This window comes from Lineus longissimus, chromosome 3 (assembly GCF_910592395.1).
Source record: "Lineus longissimus chromosome 3, tnLinLong1.2, whole genome shotgun sequence".
Classification (NCBI taxonomy): Eukaryota; Metazoa; Nemertea; class Pilidiophora; order Heteronemertea; family Lineidae; genus Lineus; species Lineus longissimus.
Genome location: NC_088310.1, coordinates 4,018,742 through 4,028,416, shown reverse-complemented (window position 1 = coordinate 4,028,416; position 9,675 = coordinate 4,018,742).

Here is a 9,675-nt window from a genome sequence, read left to right as displayed (position 1 = left end):
GGCCTGTCCTAGGGTGAAATAGTGGGTGATGTATTGCACTCTCGTTCCTTGGTGTTTGGTCTTGCTTGTTGGTGCACCACCTGTGGCCTCTGCAGAACAAATAGGTCAAGTTAAGGTATAAAGAACCAGCTGTTGGGGGTTGGCAACAACTTCTTATGGCCTCGGCCACCAGTCTCAAAATCCGCATAATTATGCATGAAAAACACGTTTTTTTGGTGATATTGGGTGAACCGATAGCTGTTGGTGCATACAGCCATGTTGAATAAAAGTTACATGAACTCTTTGATAACTTTTCACTAGGAGGTGTTTGCTGAACACGTACACTGATGTACATGTATTTGTTACAATCAGTCAGGTATCTCCACCATATCTGAATATATCGGAACATAACATAGCTTGTCAGCAATTATGCGTTGAAGAGCCGAGTTAGAGAGCGATGCCGGACTGCTCTGTACATTAGAGCGCCTTTCACCTTGAGAATGTGGAAGTGTTGGCAGAACATAGTGTTCTCACGAGCATGTTGTTACCTACAGGTTTAGACGCCGAGCTGAAGGCATTTATGCTTTGTTACAAGCATGCGGAGTATGAAATCGGTCAGACGGAAAGCAACCAATAGGCGGTAATTGAGGAATCTGGTCGAAGCTCAATCTGCCACAGAGGACACCAAATGCATGTACCAAATGGTCCCTAGACAGGTTTTACTCATAGATTGAGTGATACAAAACTTGGACTGTTACATAGTTTATAAAAACAAATTTACAACTTTTCTGACAAATCATATGATAGGTACATTGTATCTATTCAACATTCATCTTCAGCAAGGTGGCCAGCGTAGTCTACACCGGAATACTCCTGTTCTCATCACCTTCAAGTGTCGGCGGTACATGGAGATAAGTAGCCGGAATAGACTCATAAACCACCTGCCCTGTCGTGTATAACAGTGCCCTTCGGCAAACTGCAAGTAACATATCATGATATCGCAGTTTTGAATAGGTTTTCCTCTGTCCGATGTTTAAAGGTATATGCTAGTAGGTATTTTAGTAATAATTTATCCTCGGCTAGTTTTTCTAGTCTAACAACGGGACGGGCGAACAACCAAACACATGTTCAACCAACTAGATTCACACGAAATACGAGTTCAGTGTTTTTGGTTTGGAAGACTGTGATTTTACGGAAACATTGAGAAAACTGCATTCATCAGGTGGAAACTACGAAAATCGTACTTCTTCGAATACCCTCCCTGCCATCGCCATATCATTTCTAACACTCAGATGCAGGGCATCATCCAATTCCATTGGCCACCTTTCACAGGCAGAATGCATTAGCCCATCATAAGCAAACTATCATGCTTCTTTCGCCAAAGAAGCATGATAGAGGCCTTCTGATTGGTCAATACAGATACCAGCTGCAGGGAATCTTAAATGACCCTATTTGATATTGTGCTGAATGTGAACACATTTCATTTCTTACCAGACTTATGTTTCTCCATTGTCGTGTGCTAGGGGCTGGTGTTCTACTTCATTCGCGGTGGACGTCGACGACGGCTGCTGTACCTACAAGCAGAAAACGAAACAGATCTTGAACTAAGGGTGGAAAATGGTTAGTTAAACAACGTTGAGTCTCTTTTATAGATGAGAGTTCAGAAAACCCTTTGAAAAGCACATTCCATCGTTGGCTACTTTTCACGATAATGGTTGGCGGTATTTAACAGAAAAGTATCACTGAATGTTGTGGAAATTTCGAAAGTCGAATGGCTATACTAGTATACCTATAGTTTTTAAAAGGTTTTGCTCGATTCCCATTTGATGATGATAAATGAGTGAGGCAAACAATGCTATTAGAGTAAAAATATAAATCTGAACATATTACCAACAAATAAATCGTGCAATTATCTGGTGTATCTGACTGTATAGCGCAATCAAGAAGCAATGATAAATTAATTGGTCAGAAAATAACTAGAAAATAACTAGTCCATACTCATTTTGGGTGATGCGGATCATGTCCCAGTGTGTAGTGGATGGTTGAGATGGAAGCATAGGTGAATCTTGCATGACTGGTTAATAAGTCAATTTAAAAAAGACACTTGAAAACCTCTTATTCGGTTTTCATGGGGACTTGGCGACCCAGGCGGCTATCTGGGCAGTGGTCACTGTACCTGCTTTAGCGTAGTGTTAAAATTCTCCATTTGTTGACCTTCAAGCAATTAAAATTGGACCGATGCATACACGCCGACGTTTTGACTTTGAGTTTCACTTTGACCACAATATGCTAATGTCATCATAAACGTCTCTCAATAACCTATTTGTATTGAAAAAATGATTACTTCATATCTGGTAGACCAATGAAATATCATTTACATCTCTATACATGTACATGTACAATACATCTTCGACCGTTTCGAGACAGTCTCACTCATCGGGAGTATTTCTCCCTGCCTTTTGAATGGGACTAACGAAGGAAAAACGTAAGATACCATCTAAAGTATTGCATCAATGCTCTTATGTTTACAAGCATGGTACCATATCTTTATCAGGAAAAAACAGAATATGAGTAATGAACACTGAAAAAACAAACTGGAAAATGCTGCTGATCATCCTTCATGGTTCTGCCATGCAACTATAAAGCTTTCTCCTTTGCGTCAGGTATTTTGCCAACAGCGAAACACTGGCGATTGGTGAACACAAGTGTTCAGGTTTCTTGCTATTTTAAACATAAATTTTTCTGTTCTGCTACAGAATGCATGTGATTTCTACACGTTCAGGTATGCTGAGATGCAACTAGAACTTCAATGCTCTCGAAATAAACGTCAGATTTTGAAACGGCAAAGTAAAACACTGAATATTTATGATAATTTAAAAAAGCTGATAATCAAAGGGCTCGCTTCAGGTGCTGCCATCTGAGCTAAGAAATTTGAACTAGGCAATTGCCTTAAATTAAACTATCCTGCTATTACACTGTTCCGTCGATCGTCATTGAGTTCGTCCTGTGGGAAAGATTTATAGCTGGAACCCCAAACCAGCCCCTGCTGATCCGTCATCCATCAAGTCAAAGCAAGCATGAACTTGGTTTAATCAGCAGTTTAACTGACATACTTTACGTACCACGACGTACATATAGTTCTGCGATTCTATCGTCATTTCTACCATGGCTAAGTTTTCTATACGATCATATACCTTGTCGAGGTGACGCTCATTTCGTTCATTACAACGCCTCTAGTACTAAATTGGGTGTTACTAGAGACCTTATTAATAACAAATTCGCAAACTCCCTACTTTGTGTTTTTATATTCAACACGAAATTATTACTCAGGTATCAGTAATGCCGTCCATTGTGATTAAAAACAGTAACGAGAAAAGAGACTCGTTATGGCAACGACTTAAATGAGGAAGAATTCCGTTGCACGACTGAAGCATACCGAAAGAGATTCTCTCTGACAACACACATGTGATGTACTCAACGAATCATGGAGTAAGTGAACCAATTTGCCTGTGTTAACAGTCACGTAACGACGTAACCCGTTACAGAATGATATGATTCTCGACTAGAGTGCAGAGGACTTTGTGGCAAGGTGCAAGAAGACAGGGAATCGAGATGACGCGTATGACAGGAACAGTGTGCTTCGGTTTCCTCGCATTTACTTTGTTTTCTACAATAGGACAATCGTCAGGTAAGAAGTGTTATGGACCGTAAAAAGTAAATGAACGCAGCCAAAAATGAAAGTACTCTCCCCTTCTGGTGAAATATGACAACATTTTTAACGAGGCTGAAAATATTAATGCTGGGACCTAAAGGATAACTCTTTTCCTTGACTGGCAACGGAATTAATATTTCTTTGGGATGCAACTTCAAAGGGATCATGTGAAGAAAAATAATTCCGCAACTAAACATCTCAAGTTAGGTTGAGAAGGGGTAGAAACTAACCTCTTTTAGTAAATATTTCAATTTCAAGCTTTGACCATGGACTCTTCAATGCCGTTACCTGTCGCATTTTGGCCTCTTGACTGCAAATCAAAATTGGCCGATGACACCGGAAACGGACATGATGCAATCGGAAGTGATCTTACTCTTGCAACTGGGGGAAATGGCTTCCCAAATACTGCTTATGCATTCCAAGGAAGGGAGACATCTTATCTGAATATCACTCGAACACCAGATTTAGATTTTGGCGCCAACGGGTCATTTTCTTACGCAAGTTACATATTTCCAACTTCCACGAAAGGGACGCTGATTGAATGGAACCCATTAGATGGGAAATACGGATTATTTATATGGAATTATCCTGACACTCAACTTTATGTCCATCTCCGAGATAGGACTAGGAATGATCGATACATAACTGCCCAAAAAGACATTACCCTCGGTGAATGGAACTTTATAGGGGTTAGCTATGATTATGAGAAAAGGCAGTTGTTTCTAACAGTTAATGGGCACACCACATCTTTCAGCACACCACCTGTGCTAGTTAAAACCGAAGTGCCTTATATCTATATCGGACGCAGGGCGTCGGGTACCATTGTGGGTGAGAGTTTCTTCGAGGGAAGAATCACAAAGGTGATGCTCTTCAACAAAGCGCTGACAGAAAATCAAATACAGTTTTTAAGAAGAATGTTCCGGGATTATGATCGTATGCGGTCAATATCTGAAGATGCAAATGCTTGTGAGTATGCAATTTTCTCTTAAGAGGTACGTATGGCAACCATAAAACACATCACAATTTCGACATTCGAATGGTCGGGCTTTATTTTAAAGATAGGTGAATTGTAGGTGGATACACTACCAGGGAGCCATAAAATGTTCTGATTGGTTCCAGGTGATCATGTGATCGACAAAACCAACATGGCCTCAAACCCTTTTGTCTAGCAAATGATAAATAGTCACCCAGATTGATTGATACCATATCTAAAGATCAAAGCCAATAGATGTCCAATGCATTCATCTCTACGAATACCAAACCAGTCACTCGAAAAATAAAAAGTTCCTTTCTGACAAACCCAAATTCCTTCTTTCATCAGTCATGAAAAATTGTAAAGGATTTCCTCAATATTTCTTTTCAGTCAGACCATTCGACCTGATATTGAAAGAACGCGTCCTCAGGGCCGAAATAGTAGAACGTACGGAGCAGGCAGATTCTGACATGGAGTGTAGTGTCATCTGTTTGGAAACGCTGCGGCATTGTACAACATTTTCATACTCTCCTTTCTCGCTTGAGTGTAAACTTGCCAACTTCATTGTGCTCGCAGAAACGGAAACGGAGCCGGAAACTGGAGCTAGTGTTTATCAGATGAGTCGATACTCGGATGGTGATTGTGATTGATCTGTAGAATCCCGGGGCGGTCCAGTCGTCATCTCAAATATTGTCTTCCTATAATAGGAGGTAAAGCGACGAGGCCGATCCCTAGCGTCCGAGTGTACTGAGCTTGGGTACCTTTAAAACTGCCTCATCAATATCTGGTAACGCATCTCAATCACAGGCTGAAATGTCAGGCCTGCATACGCATGCAGCTACCCCATCTGTCTAAATACCCGTCGTATAGAAGGGCATTTTCAAGTTAGAATATCGGTCAGCTTATAAAGAACTTCAGTAGGTTGACTTGAAGTATCTGGGTCCTCAGCCACATCAAGTACTCTTATTAAGATGTATGATATGCCTTCCTACCAAATCAGGGCCCACCTTAACATGTATGTCAATGACAATCAAGTATTGTAAAAAGAAGTAAATAAATAACGCTGAAGTATGAATTTACATTTACCCAATTAATATCAAGTGCAATTTATGGAACAAGGCAATGAGCTTCATATGAGCTCGGTAACACTTCGGTATCGCACATTTTTTCATTAAATTTTTATTTGCTGTACATTCGGCCACGTGTCGGAACAGCCAGATCTAGCTTTTTCGGTGAACTAGCCACAACGTTAACTCTATGGCATAGTCGAACCATGGAGTTTCGAGGGGGTTGTCGCCCGAATTGGCGACAACTAGCCGTTCGGGGATCCGAGCATGTTCTGAACTTTAAAAAAGTGTTCCAGTCATGCACGGTGCGGCTTTTTACTCTACATTGAATACATGGACACCAGAGCATTTGAATGATTTGCGTTTTTACTTTGATATTTATATCCATCAACAATGATTGACCCAGATGATGTGGTCTTGAAAGCGGAAAAACCTCTCTCCGAGATGACGTGACAAGAAATACACCACAGGAATTAACATAAGTCGAGTTGATAGTACAATCACATACTGCCCGCCGGCCAGAACTACAGGCAAAGAACCGCATGCAACCCACGATACGTCATGCCGTTTACATAGTCTAAAATGCTGACTATTTTGCCAATGATAACATTACCGATTCTTAGCCTGTGACTACCTGCAAAGCAACATCACTAAACAACCAGAGTATTTCGAAGAGAACGAGGTAAAGAAGAAAGTTACTATAAAAAGAAAAGTCTACTCCTGGTGATTACTCGGCGAAAGTAAAAGCATTGGACGAAGGCAGTCGTGAAGGGACAGCATTGATACAACAAGAGCAACGCAAACAAAAATGGTGAAAACACGATTTGAGAAAGAAGTGAAATTCATCTGTGTCTCATAGCCATACCTTTGTGTATAAGCTTTAAAACTTTGCCTGCTCCACAAAAAATCGATGTACATGTATGTTGTAAGATATAGATATACTTAAAATAAATTGGATCTTAACATACCAAAAATGTTCTTTTCTAACAAAACCTTGACACAGCCGGACAGTCAAACTGAAGGTCCACTGAATCCCTCTCACTGAGATATGCCCAATAATGCCAATGGCTTAGTTGATATCGCTCTCAAGAACCTCTAGTCACATCAAGGTTTACATATCCTTGGACAACATTGCCCTCATCTAGGTTGAGCAAACAGACGAAGGATCATTATATTATACCAATGGATACTAATTAGTAAACTCTTCAGGGATGCAATACAAGGTGTTTGGGAAATTTGTGTCAATGGTTGATGGAGTGCTAGGGGCAAATTCCTTCCCCACATACTTCACTTGCCTATTCCAAATTGCTGTTTACGGTGCCTTACCATTGCCAAGAGGAGCGCTGTGACATGTCATAGTGAAAGAGTCGACTACCAAGAAACAGGTACTATTAACTCATAACCAGTAACCAGAAACCAGAACGAGAAAGAATATCAGAAAACCAAAAAACAATCCACAGTGACACTTTTCCACAAATGAGGGAAGTATACCAAAAGCATTTATATTTCATCAAGATCGCTGACACCGGGCTTCCGTTAACCCCCGAAACGAATCTTTTTATCCTACCTGGTAATTAGAAATGTCTTTCAATACTATAATGTGCGACCCTTCAAAAATACATGTATGCGGTTTCCCTGAAAATCCTATTGGATCCATAGCCGCCCCCCCCTCTCCTGGATAATTATCTCATCGCTAGAACCGATTCCTGCGTGCAACACACTCGACATACATGTTTAAAATCACTTCAAAGTCACCTTTACAACTTTCAAAATAACTTACGCTGTTTGGCATACTCCACGGAATCATGTATATGTAGGCCCAGGTGGAAAAGCACCGACGAAATCACAGAAACGAAAAGTACAACGCAGAGGGAAGTATCCTCCCAAAGAAATAGTCGAAATTGAAATAGACCTACCTTACACCTAGCTTTATAAAATCTCCGATAAGAATCTAAAGTTGTTCTCGATTGAAATCTTCAGTTTCTTGAATTTATCTCTAGTTTCTCTACCACCACAGTGGTGCACTTTCCCACTACAAGCCCCCGTTCCTTTGCCGTCACGGCCTGATGTTCAGCCGACCTCCCCGGTGTTCACCTTTTGAAGTTCAGGTAGGCCACCTCGACTTCATATAGAGTTTGTAAAGGATCTATTGCCCAAGAGAGCCAAGGCTTGAGTCAAACTTGAGTCAACCTTTATATCGGCCGTTGAATCCGGTACACTCCGGACGTATTATTTAAAGAAAAAGCTAAAGCCTTATCTAGTCGCCTAAATCAAACTACACTTGTACAACCATACGTTTTCGATGAACGGTCAGACAATCACCCATCAAGTATCATATTTTGTTAGACCAAGAATTAATAAGGACTATCTGTTAGTTAAGGCCAGTCAGTCTCCCAACAATTAAGTAACATATTTAGTTAAACCAATAATTGATAAATATTAATATACAGTACCAGCTGTCGGTTGAAGAGTCAGTCAATAATCCAATGTCATTGCCAATAAATAATTATTTTTTTTAGACCAAGGATTAATAAAGACTAATACACCCATCCGGTGAATACATTTGAAATGTATTTTTCATATATGGGACAATACACAGTAGTACATGATTCCGATAATGAAAACGACAGAATCCATCATGCTCATATATTAGGCACATCATGATGTAAATCTTCGAACGTGCAGAGTATGTGGTATTGAAAAGTAAGTAAACAAACTTACCTTGTCGCCCAAGATTGTGCTGTAACTAGAAGGACTTCGCCCAACACGAGAATTGTCCTCGAAGGGGGTCGACTCTTCCAAAGTCACAGATAGTCGAAAATGAAACACACTGCCTTGTCGCCTGCAATTCTCAGACAAGGCCTATGGTGGTTATGCCAGTGCTTCATACATTAAAGTGCTCTTTCGGGCCATTCCTAGGCCTACTCCGACCCGCACAATACTAAACATAGATTTGGGGGCGTGAATGAGTATGATAATGATATTTCGGCCTGGGACGTTGAATGCATTGTCAACTGTTCTAAATCTGTCCATCGCAGTATTTGAACTGAATTGAACGATCAGTTACCAAATACACTGAGACTCGACACATTTTACGGTCGTACATCATGTCACATAAAGAGGACAAATATTTGCCAAATGGCCCACAAGTTGCTTTCAAAATAATATCGTACATGCCAACGATTCTCCAAAAAATATAACTACCACGGTTATTATCAGCAAATTAGCAGTAGTTAATCTAATTCCTAACCGTTCAGTGGTTATATTTGCCACTTTTTTGATTACTAAAACTATGAAGCACGAGATGGCAATGACGTTTGGTGATATAAATAGGGCCTGATAAATGATGATACTTCCAGTAATGTACAGAAAGGCCGACCACAAGAAGGCCTTTAACGAGCCCATTTGCAGCAAGTCTTTCTCCACCTTAATATTAATTAACTCAAGAAAACTGATCCCCTTGCAAATCCTCTTGAGAAATTAGGCGAGGAATTTTATAAGAAACCAATAAATTCCTGAAGACGTATCATTACATTAATGTTATCGATCACAGCCTACCATTACATATTCTAATGGCATAAAAAGCTTCCTTCAAACAAGTAAACATCACCTAACGGCCAGCTTTCTGCATGCATCATACTCTTGGCATTGATTGGTCCAAACAGCAGTAAAGAAGTCATTTGCCAGGTAGATCGTTTGAAATGGTAGCTTTTGACCTTTCTCCTCAGGAAGGTAAGGAATTAAAGGAAAGCCACTAAGAAAGTTCTGTTAAAATCGAACATATTGACATGTTCTTACAATGCTTGTGAATATATACTTAAAAACTAAATTCCGAACACGTTCAAAAAAAAAGTCTTGATACGACTGTCAACCGACCAAAAACTAATTCTTGAATGAAAATGAGACAGAAGACGTTATAATGAAAAATGATTTATTGTGTACAT